Raw genomic sequence first — 21,765 nt, 5'->3', positions numbered from 1 at the left:
CCAGTCCGCCTGAAACTGAAGACACAAACACCGCAGATATTGTTCCATAGTGCTATTGGTCCTTTCAGTCTGCTCGTCTGGTGGGGAATGATAAGCACTAGACATCCTGTCATCAATAAGTAACGCTGAGGTTAATGCTTTCCAAAAGCGGGAGGCAAATTGTGATCCCCTGTCAGTAATTATCACTGAAGGTAGACAAAAAAACCGGAAGATATGCCTGATAAACAAGTCAGCTAGCACTGCAGCTGTTGGTAACCCAGTGCAGGGAACAAAAAGAGCCAATTTAGTAAAGTAGTCTACCACCACCCATATGGTACTGTAACCGTTATTACTTGGGAGTTCCACCACAAAATCCATTGATATCATGTGCCAGGGTTTGTGAGGCACAGGTAGAGATTGTAGTAAACCCACTGGTTATCCAGGAGGGCTCTTGCATTGGATGCATACTGAACACGTAGAAACATAATCAATTACATCCCGTGTAATAGAAAGCCACCAACACCATCTCCTGAGCAGCTCAAGGGTTTTCTTTTGTCCAGGATGGGCTGCTATAATTGAATCGTGCCCCCAAGTGAGAGCCCGGTTCCGAGTGGTTTCTGTTGGCAGGTAAAGCACCCCTTGTGTGAAAGGTAAATCGTTGTGGATGTCTAGATTCAACTCCTAAACCGATCTAGGATTTTGTTTTACCCATTCCTGTAGTTCTTGTTTGAGGGAAGACTGTGCAGAACAACTACATATCACATGATCTGCTATCAATGTATTTTGAACCAGAGGATCCTCTTTCTCATCCTCACTGATGCAGGATAAATCATCTGCTTTAACATGTTGTCTGGCGGGGCGATATGTGATTTGGAAATCAAATTGAGCAAAAAATAAATGCCATCTAGCCTGGCGAGCGGTAAGACATTTCATAGTTTTAAAAGCCTGAAGATTCCGATGATCTGAATAAACCAATACCTAATACTTGGCACCAAGAAGATGATGTCGCCATTCTCGGAAAGCAACCTTAATCGCAAACAACTCCCGTTCAGTAATGGTATAGTTCTGTTCATAAGGTGTTAGTTTATGAGAAAAGAAAGCAACGGGATGCTCCTCTTTGGTTTCTGCACGGATTTGTGAAACGACTGCTCCCGTAGCGACACTGGAAGCATCCGCTTCTACAATAAACTGACAATCAGGGTCTGGATGTTGGAGTACAGGTGCAGTGGTAAAAGTGTCTCAAAAGATGTTTGAGCGTCCGGATTCCAACAGAAAGATACTTTGGAGCTAGTCAAGGCTGTCAATGGGGCCACTATTTTGGAGAAGGAACGGATAAACCTGCGGTAGAAATTCGCAAAACCTAGGAATGATTGTAGAGATTTGACATTATGTGGAATAGGCCAATTCAATATAGCTTTCACTTTGGAACGGCTCATTCGGACTCCTTGATTTGTGATATCATAACCCAGAAACTCAACTTCCTGGGTATGAAAGACACATTTCTCCACTTTATTTTAGGAACAAAGAATAATGGAGAGGCAGCCGGCGATTGGGATGGCCGTATGAACCCCATATCAAAAGCCTTATCAATGTAATGTTTTAAGACAGCATCTTCCTTGGGAGTTAAAGAGTAAACGCGACCAGTAGGTATCTTAGCCCCGGGAATTAGATCAATAGGACAGTCATACTGTCTATGAGGAGGTAGTAGTTCTGCCTGCCCCTTATCAAAGACATCTGCATATTCAGTGTATTCAGATGGTATATGTGTACTGCTCTGATGTACGACACTGATAGAGAAACCTCCCTCCATAAAGGCCAGGATTTGTGATTTGGATGACACCCCTTGACTGGTCAAACAATGTTCGTTTCAATAAGTGGAGGGATATTGAATCAATCCCATTACCCAGTCAATGGTTGGATTATGAAGAGTCAGCCAGGCAAGACCAAGCAATAATTTGTAACAAGGAGCCGCGATAACATCAAAAACTATTTCCTCTGAATACCCATTTGATAAAGTCATACGAATAGGTACCGTCTCTTGAGTGACCATACCTGAAGTTAAGACTGACCCATACACAGTGTTTACTGTTTCAGGTTTGTTTTTAGTTATCAAGGGTATAGAGCATTTTTTCCCATATTTAATATCGATGTAGTTATTTGTGGCTCTGAAATCAACCATGGCCCTGGAGACTAACTCTTGATCAGCAAAATACAGTGTCACCTCTACAGCTATAGGTTTGCAAGCTGGAATGGTACGGGAGTCTGATTTAACACTCGACACAGGGACTCCTTCTAGTGTCGAGTTTTGGTGTTTCCCGAACACTTGACTGGTCTTTTGGGACATGCCGCTAGTACATGCTCGGATGAACCGCAGTACATGCAGAGATTGTTTTTTCTATGGTTTTCCCTTTCTGCATTAGATAATTGGCCTCTCACTGCACCGATTTGCATGGGTTCAGGGTCATTAGACGAGGCTGCTGGTACCTCAGAACGGCCTGATGTCTGCAAGAAGGGTTTTCTTTGACCTTTGCAAGCATTTCTTCGAGCATCGATTTGTAGAATAAAATCGAGCAATTCTGTGAAACCCATAGGGACCAAAGGAACTGTAGACAAGGCGTCTTTTAGTTCTTCTGATAGACCCTTGTAAAAGACCGCAGTTTTTTAAATCTTCAGGCCATTGGGACTCGGCGGTTAATTGATTAAATCTGGCTGTGTAAGCTAATAGCGTTTGGTTGCCTTGTTGTAGATTGAGCAATTCCAGATCTGTGGCTGGAGTAGAATAATGCATATCAAATACCTTGCTCATGGCAGACAGAAGTTTGTCAAAATCGTACAACAAAGGACTATTAGTCTCCAATAAAGGATTAGCCCTAGCAGCAGCTGTGCCCCCCAAATGGGAAAGCACGAAAGCCGCCTTAGTAGTTAAATCAGGAAATGAGTTAGGCCAGCACAAGAAATGGAGTCGGCACTAATTGGCAATGGTTCTATAGGTCTTGGGATCTCATGTGAACCTTTCTGGAGGAGCCAAAGGAAACTGCGTTGGCATAATTACTTGAAGGTTCTCCCGTAGTGGTACAGTGGTACCGGATCCGGATGCAATGGCAGCTGGAGCCAGTGTTACCGGAGGAGTAGCCCTCATAGCATCTTGCACAATTTCCATGCGATGACACAATGTGTCCTGTGCCGTAATCATTTCATTCCTCAAGTCTGTGATTAATTGAGTCAGAACCATTAAGGGATCCATACCCTCCATGGCTTCTGATTCTGTCATAAATCCCAAAGGTATTTATGAAAAGGATACGGTAACCAAAAAGGATACAATTGATAAGGGTCTTCCGGATCATTTAATTGACATGACTCGATAGAAGGGATGTCAATTTAGACCTTCCAAGTGATACAACTCTCTGACTGGTGGAACAGGCAGAGAGGGGGATCACTGGAAAGGGCGTGGGAGAGTTATAGGAAGGCAGCCTAGGGAAAAGAAAGCATAATGAGAATCTATCTCAACTTCCCTTTCTGATAGAATGGTAATAATGCAGATTCCAACACTAACCTGTAGGCTTAGAACTGTAGTCTTCACCAAAGTCCATGAAGTATCCAGAAAGAAAATAAAAAACGACGACAAAGGAGGGAAGGTTAGTAAGGGAGACTTATCCCGAACGGCACGAGGCTCTCGCTAGTTACCGGGTTGGTGCACCACAGGATAGCGTTCATAGATCTGTGCACAGACACCTTCAAATTAAAGTTGTAGTCGAAGATACACCTTCCTATCCCACCAGGAACAGAACTTATAATGAAATTAGTCCACCTGTTACTTCCTCACAGGCTTTAATCAACCAGGTGCTGGATACACATGAATCAACTACACGCAGTCAGGACAGCCGTGCTTGAAGAGTTTCAGCGTCTGCGTGCGATTTACACGCGAACAAGGTTCACACAGCTAAAACAGCCACACTTGAAGAATTCTATCGTCCGCGTACGATTTACACGCAGTCCAATTTCATGCAGCTAGGACAGCCGCACTTGAAGAGTTCTAGCGTCCGCGTGCGATTTACACACAAATCCAGTACATGCGGTCAGGACAGCCGCGCTTGAAGAGTTCCAACATTCGCGTGTGATTTTACATGCAAAACCAGTACACGCAGCCAGGACTGCCACGCTTGAAGAGTTCCAACGTTTGCGTGTGATTTTACACGCGAAAACCAGTTCACGCAGCCCGGACAGCCGTGCTTGAAGAGTTCAGAGTCTACGTGGGTATTTTCACGTGAACAGGAAAACTGCATCCAAATGAAACCGGGCCTTGCGTGTGAGAAGACACGCTAACAAAGTCAGTTGTAGATGCAGGAGATTGCATGTGAAGGAAACACGTCGAAGAAGGCCAAGGAAGCAACTGACTGGATGCAAGGACGCAGATGAAAAGTTCAGCTACCAAGACGCAATCAGAAGCAGCGAGTGGCGTTTCCATGCTGCTCATAAACGTTCTGCCGTAAGAACACGTGACTAACCGAAATCACGTGAATTTCAATGACGTGAATAATGCAGACGTCGTTTTCCTGGTAATACATCAAACAACCTCCATCTTGAGAAAAACGGACTAGCTTTTGTATGAGCATAACCCGTTCTAAGCACAGACGGAGTTCCAGATCCAGCGGTACAGTGTCCAGCATGCATGACACTTACCCACCCCTTATATATATATATATATTTTAAATATGACCGAAAAAAAGGTCAAACAAATTCGTCCAAATGTTTTAAGTCAAATGTTTTTAGGTCAATTATTCTAATACCCAATCCTCATACGCATACCAGTAATACTAAAGAGGTGGCGAGAGGTGTGACTCATTACTGGTGCCGTCATACTTGTCACAGTAAACCTAAGGAAGTGGAATCAGAAGGGAATAATTACTGGAACATTCATTCACGTCCCAGTAAGGCCACAGAAGTAAACATAAATGAGAATTGTGATTGCCACTTGTATACTAGTCCCACTTACTGTCGACTGAAAGAGAAAAGTGAGAGTTAATTTGAGAAACCTTATGACTGCCCCAGCCAGGGGAAACAGTGGACATTGTCCAGAGAAGAAGAACACATTGTATTAAAAAAAAGAGCAAGAGAGGAATAACCTCAAAAGGGCAAAGCAAGGTGTCAAGGACAAGAGAGGGAAACTGAATAGCCATATTTTTTAACTGTAGGAACTGGTCAAACTAGTTGTGAAGAACTACTTATGATTATGTTACTAAAGTGAATATGCTGAGTTGCAAACCACAGGAGAAGGGAGTCATTCTCCTCTGCCTACGTTTTTTTTGATAGTGGTAGGGACACAAAGGTTTAGCTTCAACAGAGGACAGATCTTTCATTTGGGCTCACCGACGACTGGCGAGCATCCTATTTAGTTTGTGTAAAACAAGAAAGACCCATAGTTTAGGGAAAGTCAGGAGTATCCTTTTAGATTTGTTGAATAAAATCCATAAATGAAGGAAATCAGTCTCTGTATATCTTCTGACCTGCCACATACCACAACGTTGTCGTCCCTGACGTATGTCAGCAGTTTTTTTCTCCTGGAGTTGGCGCTCCTTGAGTTCCAGCATCAGTGCTGAGCATGCAGGTCCATTCCAATGATAGTTGGCACAGTCGAGTCAAGTAAGGCATCCAAATCTAGCTTTGCTTTAGGAGGGCAGTACACGCCATCAATCAAAGCGTTACTGCTGCAGTCTTGACCTGCACTCCGGTGGCTTCAATGGTCCTAAGGGCTGACAGCACCCACTCATGACGGTTGATCCTCATGCTCACTGTCACAGCAGTCTCTCCTTCTCTGGTTCCTGTCAATCGGTCAGACTGGTACACCATGTGATTTGCCAGCTTCTGCTTGTGGCATCCTTGCAGATGCTTCTCAGATAGAAGAGCCATGCACATATTCCTCGGTTCCATGAGGTGAAGTATTTAATTTAGCCCTCCACATCACGATACAGCAATCAAATGTAGATGCTGTCATGTTGGTTGGTGTTTGCTCTATGTAATGAGGGGTGAAAATTAATCTCTGCAATTGCGTTTGCAATCTTCACGACGGTGTACTGCCAGTTGATGTGATTGTGGTTTAACCTAAGGGGTGCCAGATTGGTTGCCAGTAGGGTGCTCATGATTGGTGACCTCAGGAGCTCTGCAAAGGTGTGTGCACCTGCAATTGTGGTATGTAGTCATTATATCGAATCAAAAACAACTAATGAAAAAATAAAGAATGAAAAAAAAACATGGTTGGATATGGTGCTGTTGACCTCTGCGTCGCCTGGGTTGGTTCCTGGCGTTGGCTAGCCAATGCCTTCTTTTGTGTCACCAGTGAAGGCTGGGGTGCCTGCTTTTGTTGCTGCACCTTTTTTGCCTTAGCAAGTTATGGGCACCCATGATAACTTGCTGGGCGTGGGCCATTGCTGTTTGCGCAGGTTGCTGGGCCCTTCTTTTTGTCACAAGGGCAGGTTGCCTGAGCCCATAGTGTGACATCCCATTTACTAAAGGGGAGTGCTGACATCACAGCACTGCCCCATTTTAAGGCACATCACACTCCTCTTTTTTCATAACAACAACCAACAATCATGATACTTATGCACCTTTGCTATGAGGGTCCTATTACACATCTATCACATAGTCCCGTAGGTATTCTGGCCAACATTTCATAGGGTATCTCCTACTATTATCTTGATTGTCAGACAACCCACATCTTCACTCTCTCAACGTTCACTTCGGCAACCACTTTCACCTGCAGCACCATCCTCAGGCCCTTCTCATTGAAGCTCTTCTTCATCGGCCAGGCATGTGCTGCAACTTGACAGACCATCCTCCCTCTCTGGTGATTCATCTAGACAATCATCAAACTTATGAAATAAAGACATGTTTCTTGGCATAGTCTCTTGACCAACCGACACAGTTATCATTGACTCCTTTTTATCCACAATGTGGAATGGGTGAGGCTCATATGTGAGGGATAATTATCCTGTGAGGTGTTGTGACCTTAGAAGAACTGAATCCCCTAGCCCCAATTTGCTGTTTATCAGTTTTCTCTGTGCACTCTCTTTCTCATTCACATGATGCCTGGCTGCTTGAACGGCATCATTATCGATACCCACTGACTCTTGAGAGCCATGATTAGGGATCAAACTTCTCAAAAACTGCTGAAACATGGGCTCGCCTGGACTAACTACTGTGGAACAGTGCAGGGTTAGTTGATATCTTAGAAGGAACTAATATAATGCCCTGTGAATGCACAAACCTTCCCCTTGAGTGATCCAAAATGTCTTATTGAGAGTCTGCATGAAGCGCTCTGCCTCGACATTAGCTTTTGGCCACAGCAATGTAATTTCCATGTGGTTGACACCACATTCCTGCATAAACAAACAATTGGAAGAAGGGGATTGTGAGGTCAATGGGCTTCTCATAATTTCCCACAACAAAAAAATGCAGCAAAGTTTACCCAATGCCTCCTTGTTTAAAGTCTACATTAGTAGATGGGGGCAGTTCAATGTCAGCTCTGAATTTAGCTCTCCAAGTACTTGTGCGGCTTTATGACAACATAAACATGGAAGTAGTGTTGCACAATTCAGTGCTGTTTGATATTAAGAGCACTCCAAATGATCTAAATCACCCTCTGTCCCAACTAAAACAGACTAACGGATATACAATCAACAAAGAACTGGTTGTCAGAACCCCCGCCGCACCTATGGATCAGCAGCCACAATAAGAAAAGGGAGTCCAACTCCCACCACAGCAAAGCCTGGAACTGAAGAAAGTTAGGGGGACATGGTAAAGGGTTTGAGCATTATAAAGCAAGGACAACGAAAAAACGAATAGCCAGCACAACATTCAAATCAAACAATCTAAGAACTTAAGAAATGGTCTTCCCTATAAACAATCAGGGTTCCGAAAATGTTTAAGTAATATATTATGTGATACTCAGAACTTAACTGAACAAGATCAAAACACGGACCTTGATAGGCAATGTTATCACGAAATGATTACCATAGCTGACAGCTCAAACGAGTGTTGCGCATTAACTAAGAATCAGGAGGATGCGACAGTCATGGAGTCAGCTCACAGCCTGGGACCTCACCTGAACAAAAGAAATGGTTTAATGAAAAGGAAAAAAGCACAATAAAGCAAATGAGATTAGGGGCTAGTAGATTAGGGGTGCAACCAGTGTACAATTTTAGCAGGAACTGTACACGGACAGATTCCCTGGTGACATGAGGCTAAAAGCACATATTGCCAGCATTTGTGCATAGTACAGCAGAGTGTGGCGAGTGTGCAGATCTAGCAGGAACACTGATTAACTTTCTCCTGATTGCTACATGGATGGATTCTCTGGTGACGCGACACTCAAAGCATATGCTGCCAGCTACCTTGCATAGACATTGAAGTGCAGAAAGTGTGCAGTTTTAGCAGTTTGAGCATGTGAGCAATGAAGAAATTACCACAGAGGATGGCAATGTACTTCTTGAACAGGAAATTGATGGCAACATGCTCCCTGCCGAAGATCAGAGCATATCCTTGAACAATAGTGAACCTCCTTTGACAGGGAATAGTAGCTCTGCTCTGGCTTCTACAAATCTAGTCATTTTTGGAAGGGCTTCGCCTGACTGAACTGAAGTGAGTAAGGGAGACTTCACACTCACCTCCACAAACATCAAAAAGAGAAATATAGACTTTTTAAAAAACAGGAGTGCAAGTGAGCATGACACTCCAGCCACTTACTGATCATTTGTGATACCAGGGCCGGATAAAAACAGTCGTAACCTGACCTTCATTGCTGATATACATTTTCACAGCAGAGCCCTTCCCACCATTTTTCCAAGGGAGAAGGAAAATGTGAGGGACTCCTCTCAAAGAGATCTATCTGATAATGCGGCATTGTTCAACACCAAGATGACGTACAGAAGGACCTTTCATTTGCATCTTTGGAATCTTCTTACTCATCAACATCGACAGTTGCCCCAACAAGGGCCCAGCCATGGCAAGATATGAGTGCGCCTTCATTGGTTAGCATCACACTTAACTGACTTGTTAAGGTGTTTGATTTGATGCATAATAAAGTGAAATTACACACTACGATGTTGGAAAATATCCAGCGTAGTTTAAACACATTGACAGTAAAGATCATGACCTTACAGGCCCCTTTACTACCTCAAGGTTTGCCTCAGCATGGGAAAAGTGGAGGAAGCCACACCTCTGATGATATGCAATCTTTGAGACCACCACCGGACACTACACCTTCTAACACATTTTTGCAAGAATTTGATAGGTTAAGTCAGTTGTCCTGTGAGCCTGACTCAGCAGTACTCCTTCAATGACCTTTGTATTGTCTCCGGGGGGGGCTCATTGAAGCATAACACCAGACATCTCCCACTAAGCAGGGACAAAATCCTAAAAAAGAATCAAAGAGCGAAGAAAATTAACAAATGTTCATCTTCAAAAATGTTTATGGTTCTATGATACACAAATCATACACAATCTTTTGAAAAGGGAGATTCCCTTGAAGATTGCACATAGCAGCAAGCAGAGATAGCTTTTGAGATGACAGTAGGTCTTCCTCAGCTGAGTGACACAAATGATCCTGTTGGAAAAATACAAAAACATTTAAACCAAAGGCTTTCCTTCTGAAGCGTTAGTTGTATGCTCACTAAAGGTTGCATGTACCAGTATGCAGACCAAAGGTGTCTCCCCAACTAAGTGCTTTCGACTGGCATCATCACAGCATGACTAACCACTGAGCTTGTCGACTGATATTCATGAAGTTGCGACATCAATAGGGCATGCTCGCTGGAGGTAGGTTTAGTAACTACCCTAAGTCAGGAAATCCTTTTATCAAATCCACTTTTCCCCAGGAAGGTAGGACAGTATTAAATCACTTAGGCTCATCAAATCATGAGACATGGATTTGATTGACTTCATACACAGTGGAAGAACTGACGTGGTGGTGATAACTGTCCAGTCTGGAATAATTTCGGCGACCCATTTTGCTGCATCAGATGACATCAAAAGAAAGGGTGTGACATATCTATGTATCCTGATAATTTGAGACTCTGGGAACATGGCAATAGTGACCGCAAGATGGGAGAAAACATGGGCCTACCTGAGCTGGAAATCTCTTGCTTTACTGGGGCAGTCCAAGTCCATACAGCAAGAATGATGAAGGCTTTCCCAATGGAAGAAGCCACAGATCGGAATGGGTCCTGGTTACCTGCTATCCTGGCAGGTAAAGAAAGCAAACATTGAAACCTAGGCCCAGTTTTTAGAAGCCAGGGACCCTCAGGATTTTGTCTTGGAATTTAAGGGGTCATCTTAGTTTGCTTTACAACTGAAAAATGTGTGCCTTGTTGAAAGCACATAACATTGTCCTGTTACAAGAGATATGGCTACTCGAGTCAGCTTTGTTAGATGATTTTTGATCTGTGTTTCAACCAGCAATGAGAGGAATTAAGGGAAAACCCCAGGGAGTTCCATAGGTAATGGTCTATTGTTCATGGATGGAACACGCTAAGACTTTTGATGATAAAACACTGTGGATCTTGGCCGCGCATATCATCACAAAACAGGGACAAATTAATTTGTTGGTTATTAATGTATAATATAATTAACTAATTTCCAGTGTTATGATATTCTTAGCTCACCTGATGGCCATTCTAAATAGATGGACGGTCCCGTTTTGGAATGCCATTATAATTCAGGGTGGCGATCTCAATTCCAATTGTTTGGTGGACCATACCAAATGTGTGGGCTCAATCCCAGTATCAAAGTAATCTAGACAAGAGAGGATCACAATGGTTGGGATTCTGTGAGGAATGGTCTCTTTTTTGTTTGAATGGGAACACAGAGTAGGATATTCAGGGGGGGAGACCTGGCACAGGAAGGACTAAATGTCAAGTATTTACTACATTTTTGCATGGGAACTTATTTGTAATTGGTGTAAAAAAATTCATAGTGATTGCCACTCAGGCCAGTGACAACAATATGCTATCCACGACATTCAATAATTTTCATCAAGTACAGCGGGCAACTTGGTCATCAGTTATTGATATTAAATGGAAAATCAAGGCTATACATTGGAACCCGAGGAATTTAGATGGTGTCAACACATCAATTATAAACATATTGGATGAGACCACATTGGAGTGTAAGTTCCTAGCCTTTTCCCCTGAAGATGTTCCTCAATTTATTAGAATGACCATGGAGGGAAGTGTTAAATCTGGTGGGCCTGTGTCTAAAGACCCCATAAGTTTGATAGGGATATTCAAGAGATTAAAATTAGTACAAGGCCACAAGTGAGGAAGGTCAAATTCAGTCAGTCATCAAAAGGGAAATTGCTTCTAAAGATCGCCAATGTTATGAGAATAGTTTGAAAGCATTAATGAACAAGTCAGATGGCGAATGTATGCTAAACACTATTCTATAAAAATCAGATTTTAATTTTGGGAAACTGTCCTCAGACATACATCCGTTCTAATCAACCATCCAAGAAAACCACATCCGGGAATACTCTTGGAGGGAGTATTGCAAAATATTATATTTCCTCCTGTGTGTTTAACAGGAGGAGGATTGGGGAGAGGATAGTGGATACTTGAATTTTGTTGAGTATGACATCAGTATGATTATTGCACAAAGCAATAGTTCAATGACATTGGGTCTGAATGGACTTTGCAATTGGGTTTTTAAGGACAATCGCACAGTATGGGAAAGAATCCTAACCCAATTGTTTTGGTGAATTGTTAGTGCCAGTTCAACAACTTCTTCTTGGAAGATGTTCATTATAGTGCTCATCTATAAAAAGGGTCCAAAGTTTGACCCAATGAAGTACACATCTATCAAATTATTGTATTCTGATTTCAAGAAACTAAACTGCTGGGCCACGAGTCATAGGGGGTCATTACGAGTTTGGAGGTAGCCATGGTGCTATTAGCGCCATGGCTGCCTCCAAACCCGGGTCCTTGTCCGGTCTGGCTGAATGGGGACTTACCGGGACATTCCGACCTATGCGGACCCGGTAAATCCCCATTCAGTTGACCATTCCCCATTCCCATTGAGCCCACATAGGGCTCAATGGGAATGGGGAAGGTGCTAATAACGGGCCCGCAAATTGAGGGCCCGTTATTAGCTCCAAGGTACCTTAACGGGACCCGCAGAGAATGGCTGGTCAGACCAGCCGTTCCTGCTGGGACCCACTAAGGGACCTCCGAATAGGGCGGTAAGGGTTTACCGGCATAATTACCTGTGACTGTTAACCCTACCGCCCAACTCACAATGACCCCCATAATATCTTAAACACATTTAAAACTGGGTTCAGGAGGGGAACTGGCACTTCTCTAAATGGTTATTTTATAGCCAAATTGCAGTGGCATTCATGGAATAAGGTGATGGGTCCTACCTTTATGGCCACTATAGACCTGTCGCTCATGTTTGACACTGTAAATAGGAATTGCCTTTGGTTAAAGTTAAAACATTGCGGACTTACCAATCATTAGTTAAAGATTCTGATTCATCGTCATGCAGATACCAACTTGCAGATGAGACTGAGTATGCAGGGCAATGTCTCTCATCCCATTGCCACTAGTAGGGGCTTGAGACAAGGTTTCATTGTTGCACCATGTCTCTATAACCTATAGACAGCAGACTTGGGCAGGGAGCTTGCAAACATGGCCTTTGTCTCTCCCAAGATTAACATGATCAGAATATATTGCATTACATATGCAGACAATGTAGTTTCTTTTGGATATGCCTACACGTATAGGAGGGTCCTGGAGCACTGGGGGATTTGAACCAAGTTAACATATCAATCACATAACATAGAGAGATTGCCTGTGTACATAGGTCTCTAAACCATCCAAAGGTTAATTGTGAACCAAATCCAGCACCTCAAAAATATATATATTATTTTGTTTTAGCAAAGGTACAGCTTTATTCAGTTATTGACCATTTATCAAAACAAAATGGTTAACTTCTTATAACATTCAAGGAAAACACATATGCAGAACCATAGCCACAGAAAACAGACATCTAATGTATAAAACCTGTATAATACGTCCTGCTATATAGTGATTTCAATCTAACAACCTTCACCTCACCCAGTGACGAAGTAAAACAAAATCAACAAAACTCAAATGGTATGAGATTCTTTTATATACTGCATCCATTGGGCTGCAGTCAATTTTTCCTGCCTTTCATAATTATAAAATTAAGAAAGACCTTGTAATAAATAGTGAGAAGTCTAAAATCATTCAGTTCGTAACCATAAAAATGACAAAAAAAGAGTCATTGGTGGTTGAACAACGTAAACTTTATCATTTATCTGAATTAAAATGTGTGGGCTTTATGGTTTCTGCAAGCCCTTCTTGAGAAACTTTGCTTACTGGTTTAAGGGAAATGGCCATTCAGCTTTGTAACCAAATGTAGTATCTACTAACTCGCTATGGGAAGTACTCTATCAACCCCTTGATTCAATTCCTCAAAGGGAAAGTTATCCCGATGCTGATGTATGGCCTACAGATGTACCCTTTCTTACACAATTTTGATCCATCTAAATTTGAGCGATTCTTATAGAGGAAAATCCTAGGCCTGCCATCATGTGTAACAATAGCTGTAATATGCTAGCAGTTGGGGCTGAGATCATTAAATGTGTACTGTTTATGGATAAAACCTCTGAAAGAACCTGATATATCTTCCGGAAAACACCCGTTATGAATTGATTGCCAATAGTCGACAAAGTGAGACCCTTGCATATGTGAACGAATGTGAAAGAAACTTGAAAACAAAAGGTATGTCACTCTTGAATATATTGGAAAATATAGGTTGAGTTAAAAAAAAAACTCTTGTTACGCCATGGCTAGTGTGAAACTTGTAACACAGTTAACAAATTTAAGCATTATGCTAATATACATAATGAACATAGGAAATTAGACAAAAGAAGCATTCATCTGTCCAATCACACTCTCCCTTTTTGAGAAGGATGATGATGAGTTTCCGGTTTAACTTACTAAACTTAATAGAACTGCAGTGTACAAGGTACAAATTGGCCCCTGACGGAACGCTTTGCCGTTTCTGTGGACTAGACCGTGAATGTTTAGAACATTTGGTAATGGGCTGTAAAGACTTGTTGAATGAACGTATATTGTGCCTCTGTCACATGCTTCATGTCCCCCTCGTTTGTGGTAAAAGAGGTTTTTGAGCCAGGATCATCCCTAACATTGATATTTGCACTTTTGTGTTTTCTGAAGATGATCAGTTTGTTGGACTGAATATCCTATGATTGTGCCCAATATAGTAATTAATGGTATGTTGATTGGGCAGTGCGACAATTTTCAATTGGATGATTGTGAGGACTTTTCTCATGGAACTGTAGACTTGTCTGGGTTTCTGCTGTATTAATGTTTGAATTTTAATTAATTCCCTAATTTCCTGGTATTCTCTAATGTTCGAATATCTACCAACTTATGTACTTTGCTGTGAAAAGATTATTTTGTATATTTGGTAAATTTTTTACTGATGAATGTATCATTAATATGATGTGTGAGGTTGCATGAAACCATAAACACAACACAAAAACTAAAAAAATAAAAGATTAGGGCTACTTTTCATCAATCATGAAGGAGAACCTTTGGGAGGAAAATGTGCCTCTCCCAGCGGCTCCTAGGACATAGCCGTACGTAGGTGGTGAAGATAAAGCACTGCTCTTTGAAGAGACAGAAATGTCCTGGGCCGAGGAGTATTGGGGCGGTCAGAAGAACAATGTGGTGCAGCTGGATAGAGGGGTGGACCGAGAAGGAGGGTAGAGATAATTAAGTAAAATGGATAGTGGGAGTATGGGATGGGCATAACCTTACTATGAAGTTTGAACCCACCTTTAGAGAGGAACAGGAAGGCATATTAAACAGCTGCAGAATTTTGGTGGTCTTTAAATGTGGACACTCATTGTCTGTGATTTCCTCATCTGATCTAAAACAAAATGAAATTCACAAGGAGAGTTGTTTGAACATATGCACAGTGTATATTTGCACAGCCTTTAGGCTAGTGCGAGATGTATGAGAAATCCTGTTACAAAGAGATTATTATTTTTATATATTGAAGCCAAATGAAGGTATGCACAAGCATATACACACAAAAGAAATGGCAGATGACTTGACCTCATAAAATATCTGGAGTATCAGGTGTCAAATAGATAAAGATGGTTGTTTGTAAGTCTCTTCAGTCGTCCCTGTTAAGGGTACAATCAGAGACTTGTCCTGGTATCGTTCACCCTGCCTTTCAAAGCCAGCTCACGTCCAGGATTTTAGACCTGGCACATTATCTCTATTATGCTGGAATGCAACCCCTGTCCTTGATGCTTTCCCAACTATGATTATAAAAGCAAAAATGGGTACCAGAAGGAGGCCATCTTTTGATTGCTGTCAAAACAAATTTGGGTGCAACTCTGGAATTATAAACACTGAATCAAATTCACCATGTGTGGCTAAACTGATTGGTGATTCAGGGGATAGTGAGAAAAACATGTTATTTATCAATATATGTTGCAACCCTAGGGTCGAGTGTGATGGCTCTCTAAGGTTCAAACTGGAGAATATCATGTTGGACTGGGCATTTAATACTTCCTTGTCCGTTAGTCTTCTGTGCAGGTGTTTTTAATAGCATTTGCCCTGAAATAGCATGGGAAATAGAGGGCACTAGTTGTACATCGACCTCTTATCAATTGTTAACATTATCATCTATAGGAAAGAGGAAATTGAGGGGTTTTAAGTAGTCGGAGTGCATGGCTAAATGGAACTTGAGTAAAACAAATGGAAACGTACATGGCAATTGTTCCACCCATCCCACCTAGTTTGGACAGTACTCCCACTTGACCATTTACTTTATTTTGTTTCAAACTTCCTCATGGATGGAGAATATTCAGTGACTGTCTCTAAAGTTATCAACAGTGATCATGCGCCTTTGGTGCTACAAATCTGGCATTGTTTCTGTTTCAGTAACCTTAGAATCGCTAGTACTATATGTAAAGAGCTAGTGGTAAGTAGAGCAGGGAGTAGGCTAAAGAAGATGTTTAGGAATATAAGAGGAATACAATTAGAGGTAAGCATATGTTGGGGAAGATGGTTGCCCTCTGAAAGATTCAAAAGGTGTGCACTGGAGGCCTTTACTGAAGGCGTGTACAACTGGGCACTGTATCCCTTAGCTAAGAACGTTTGGAAACAACACCCCATTGTTTCAGCTCATAAGCATCCTTATGATATATATGTCTGGAAATGTGAAAGCAAAATGAGACTGGAATTAAGGCCAAATTCCAATAGCCTGCTTAATAGATGATAATACATTTTCAAAAGTCAAACCTATCAGACAAACATTCACAAATTGCCACAAAAATTATAAAATACAAAATTATATAATACAAATCAAAATCAAAAGATGATGGAATCAGTAATTATTAAACTCAATAGAGGAGTTTGGAAACTTTTCAATGGCCAAATAAAGGTCCAGCATACAAAACAAGCCAAATGTAGTCCAGAATTCATTTGGTGTGGCACAGATTCATCTTTGGTATCTCTAGCATCCATCAACTCTTGGGTTCCTAAATTTTAACTCGTCACTATTAGAATACCCACAATCTGAAGGCATTTGTAATATAGTATTAATGGATAACATAAGATTATGGTTGAATATTTTGTTAGTGTTATTTAGGCATGTGGCAAACGAGCAAACCATGCCCAATTCATGGAATATATGGTAATTATTGTCCCACTATCTCCTTAATTGGCACTACAAGTAAAGTGTTAGTTGCCTTTGTCTTAAAAGACTTGACTCAGTGGGCAGACAGAAAAGAGAGACAGGGCATATATCAAACAGGCTTTTATAGGAATTTGGAGACAGCCTCTAATTGTCTAGTTTACACCGTAAGCCATTCTAAAGCTCATAAACATAAAGGCCAGCCCATATACTCGGCTAGCTTGGACATGTCTATTGTGTTTGAAAAGTGGACAGAAATCATATATGGCAAAAACAAACAATCTAGCGACATCCTCCTCCCTTATTAAATATGCTGATGCTCTTTCATACGGAGAACAGCTTGAGAATTTGTTTAGACTCTGAAGATGCATTATCTGGAGAGAGCTCTGTCTATTCAGGCTTAAGGCAGGTGTGCGTTTTATCCCCTCGTGAGTTTAACTTAAACATTTTGGATCTCTAGGAAGCACTGCAGAAACACAATCTCTTTCCACCCCAGATAGGTCAACTGGAGGTGGGTTGTTGGAATATGCCAATGAATTGATTCTATTAGATTCAACCCCTATCGGGCTCCAAAGGTGTTTGGAATACGTGTGGCTATATGTAAGAGAGAACAGGCTGGGTTATTTACCAGAGTAAATTAAGGATTCTAGTATATCACAAAAAACAGAAGTTTATCAGTTCATGTGGTTCTTAAATAATAAAAGGATGACAGATTTGATCATCTCCTTTACCCGGGTCTGTTTTTTGCCAGCAGGAATCATTTAGGGGTAATTGAGGAAAACATGTGTTCAAAGATTGATTCCTTCATAACCCAAATGAAAATTCTATTATCCAAGCACTGTTGATTTTCTATACAGCCTTTACCATATGGCTTGGACCTGTTAGAGATAAAGAACAGAAAATGAATCAATTCATTTGAAGGGAAAATCTGGTGCTCAGTGTTGGGCAGTCCTCTATCCCTGATGACTTTACTATGGTTAGAGTTTGGTTTAAGAACATGGTGCTATACATACAAGTGGATACAATTGAATTTCTTCTTAACAATGAAGGATACAGGGGGCATTCTCTCTTCTCAAGACTAGGGGAGGTCTCACAAACAGGAGTTGATTGCTCCCTGAAGGAATTTGTGTCAGTTTGTGAGAGATATCTTAATGAGAATAGAACAGACACGGAGTCGACTGGTACTAACCGCTTAATGTTATGAAAGAAGTTAAGAGAGTGGAAAAATATTGAAAATTGGGAAAGACTGTCTAATTTGTAACGTTACAGAGAATATGTAAATTGTTTGCAAGGTTTTCGATCCCCAGATGGCTGCAAGGATCAAGTTCAAGACTCATGGCATTGTCCACCTGGCTTTCTGGGCCCGGGCCCGCACTACATCGAACACTCTCTTCCAAAATACTTTCCTTCTCCAGCCCTTTGCTCAGCTACCTCAAACTCTCTAAGGTTTAGATGCTTCTCCAGGCAGAGAGTGGGGGGGGGGTAGATCGCTCTCCTCTGCAGGTGCCTACCTAAGGAACGGCCTCCATGTCCCGCTCAAACATGAGCCAGACCACCTGAAGTTCCAGAAGCAGCTCAAAACACTCCTCTTCTCCTCTGCTTTCTCTCTCTCCCTCCCCTGCTGACCTACCTGTCTACTGTACCAACTGGTTGCTTGGCTACCATCAGAGTCTCTCTGGGTAACAGGCTCTTTCTTAATCATTCACCCTTGCACTGCCTCCGGGCCTAAAACACACCTAGGGGCTGTAACTGTAACCCTACAGTCCCTTGTTCTCCTTGCACTACCCCTGGTTTCACTTACTCAGGGCATTGCTGCCATGTTTTCCCCTCCCCTCTCCCTTGCACTTCCACCCCCTCCCGTTCCCCTTGTACTTCTCATTCTCGCACTTGCACAATCTGAATGGCACAAGGCCTAGTAAGATCATTTGTCTTGTCCTCGCGATGTCTTCCCGTCATTGTCTTGTCGCGCCTAGAAACACTTGTTTACAGGCGCGTTATAAATGGCTTATCATTTCATATCATAAGAGCAGCTTCTTCATTTCATTTCAGGACATTGAACATGCTCTGTTTGCACCCTCATTTGGACTCAGAGTTAAGGACCTATGTAGGTAAACCACATGGAGTCCATAGTACAGGTTCATCACCCTCAAGACTGGCTCCTAGGTACACAGCGCCTGCTGTGCAGTAAAGATAATAGTTACAGAGTTGTCTTATTTGCCTCTGCTCGACATAGATTGTGCAATGGACTTTCTGCACAGTCTTTTAATTCATGTTCTGAGGGCTCTATCTCATATCGCTCTTTCAACTCTATGAGCCTTGTAGGGCAAGCACTTTGTCCCTTCTTTAGTTTAATCTATGTGGCTTAATTTAAACTGTTTGTGGTCACTGCCTCCTGTTTCACCTTGGAGTACTCTCACCAAATCGAAAAGCAACCAAGAATGCTCATTCTGTCTCCTGATTAACGGAAGCTTTACCAGCAAACATGAACCTCAACTTCAGGCTCTTGAACTGAACATAGACAAATTATTATGGCTCAAAGTGACTTGTTCTCTCCCTCCTCCAATACCTCTATTGCCTCCTTTGGAGCTACATGGATTATGTTTTTTATTGATTAATCATACTGACGGGGTGGGGTGCTCGTTTGACAGTCATCTTTAGAGACCTTGTATGGATCTCAGGTTTCCAAGAGCCACCCTTTTGGGACTGTGATCGTATTTTGGTTTTCCTTGGGCATAATGTGTCCATTAACTCAGCCTGGCTTTTGTGTTATTGACCACCGGAGTCCAAGCCTTCTTCCAAGCATTCAGGCATCCAAAAACTGAACACAAAGTTAACCATACATATTTCCCTGGTAAAGAAGACGAGTAGGCATAGGAGTAGATACATAGTAAGTTATATGGCCATATTAGCCGAGTGTAAACGTAAAGAACAATGAGTGTTGCGACAACTCAGAGCAGACAGTCAAACCATTTCCTATAAAATTGTACTAGAGAAGGTGGAATAGCAACAATCTGACTGCATTGCATGGGAATGAATGTCATAGCTGAGTGCAGGTGAAGCACCCAAATGGAAATACAATAAGTCCCTCAAACGTAGGAAGGGAAGTCCAGAAGCCCATAAGGCAGCAAGGGATTGTATGAAAAAATCTGTTCAAAATAGATAAAGTCTGTAGAAATGGACCAGATGAGGTAGCCAGGGATTACACTGCAGATGGAGCCACATCAAGGGATGACTGCTACTAATCTGGCCTATCATGCAATGCAGGTTGCCATGGCCTGTGTGATGACAGCAATTATGGATTGATTCTGGAATTTGAAACGACTGATGTGGCTCCTACTTCCTGCAAAGCCTTTGCGTCACAGCACATTCTACGCAAATATAATCTTTGGTTCCTGGACAACTCTGATGTGCTTACTTCTGACGATAAAACCTCTATGATTTCTATGCATCTTTCTCCTGCTTTCTTAGGTGCTACACATATGGATAGCCATACCCTGGATGTTATCTATTCTTACCTGTTTTTTCTTTTGTATGTTGTCATGTCTTTCCTTTGTATGTTGGTTAAATGGATTATTCCGAAATAAAGCACATTAATTGAGTCATTGATTTAATCAGTCACATTACTTTTGTTGGGATTCTGTCAGCGGTTACTTGGTCATATCACCTGCTCATTTCCCTTACTTTACTAGCTCCTTTCACCTAGTTGACTTCTTGGACTAAAAACTTTATGTTTTGCTTACACCACACGTATTGGTCCCTGAAGTGACTATCAAACATGTGAATGAGAGTATCATTAGCTTCTGTCCTTCAAAATCTTCTTCTCCTTCCTATGCTTCTTTTAACTATAGAGAAGGGTTTGTCAGTCTTTCAAATTTGTTGGCTCCTCTGAAAGCTCCTGACCAGCAAATTAATGCTGAACCCTGATTTGATGGGGCTTCAAATAAACTCAAATAAGACACAGGAGATGGGGAATGTCATTCAGTAAAACATGGTAGGCCACTTGACAAATGTATCCATGCTTAGTTGCTAATAAATTACAACAGGGCTATTTTTAAGTTACAGCCAATAGCATTCTGTTTGCTGCCAACCAAAGATGCACATTTTTCAAAATGGTTAAACATCTTTTCAATCCAGTCCCTTGTTTTCCTATTTCTCTGCCTTCCTGGGCACTGTGTGAACACTTACATCACTTCTTCACAAGAATATAAGTCAAATATTAAAAATACTTGGCCACAATTGATCTGTGCGCTTATATTTGAATACCCACCCATAGAGTGTTCTCATTGGATTCCCCGGCTTTGGTCTTAAACCATCTCCCAGGGTTAAGTTGAAAGCAACCAATATATCTTGATGCAGTTCCTGTACCTGGCATTTAATTGTTATATATATATATATATATATATATATATATATATATATATATATATATATATATATATATATATATATATATATATATATATATATATATATATATATATTACATGGCCACGGTAGTGGCCATGTAGTTATGGTTAAGTTGCTGTTTCCATAGGAAGAGCACTTTTTGGGTGGCTTATAACTTCGCTCTCCCTGGACGGATCCTCACCAAACTTTGCAAAAAAAGTATTTGAGACACTCTGAATTTTATTGCAAAGTTTGGTGAGGATTCGTCCAGGGGGGGCAAAGTTATAGGGGGGGTCCCAAAACTTTTTTTTTCCCATAGACTGAATGGGAAAAAATGTTTGCTCGCGCCTACAGCCCAAACCGCTGGACGGATTTCCACCAAATTTGGACCAGGAGCAGCGGCTTGGTCCCGAAAGTGTGCTTTTGCAAATTTGGTGAAAATCCGTCCATTCGTTTTTTTAAAAATGACCAAAAAGTAGGTAAAAAAAATTAGTGATATCTGGGTTCGGTTCGCGGACACACTTCTCTGTTCGCTCCGCGGACAGTGTCCTGATTGGCCAATCGTCTTGCGTGATGTTCGCGGACATGCAACGTGTTCGCTGATTGGACGGCGTGGAGCATGAAGCCATCTTGGATTCGCGGACGTCCGCG

The sequence above is a fragment of the Ambystoma mexicanum genome, chromosome 6p (genome assembly GCF_040938575.1).
Source record: "Ambystoma mexicanum isolate Mex_15411 chromosome 6p, UKY_AmexF1_1, whole genome shotgun sequence".
NCBI lineage: Eukaryota > Metazoa > Chordata > Amphibia > Caudata > Ambystomatidae > Ambystoma > Ambystoma mexicanum.
This window is presented reverse-complemented; position numbering follows the sequence as displayed.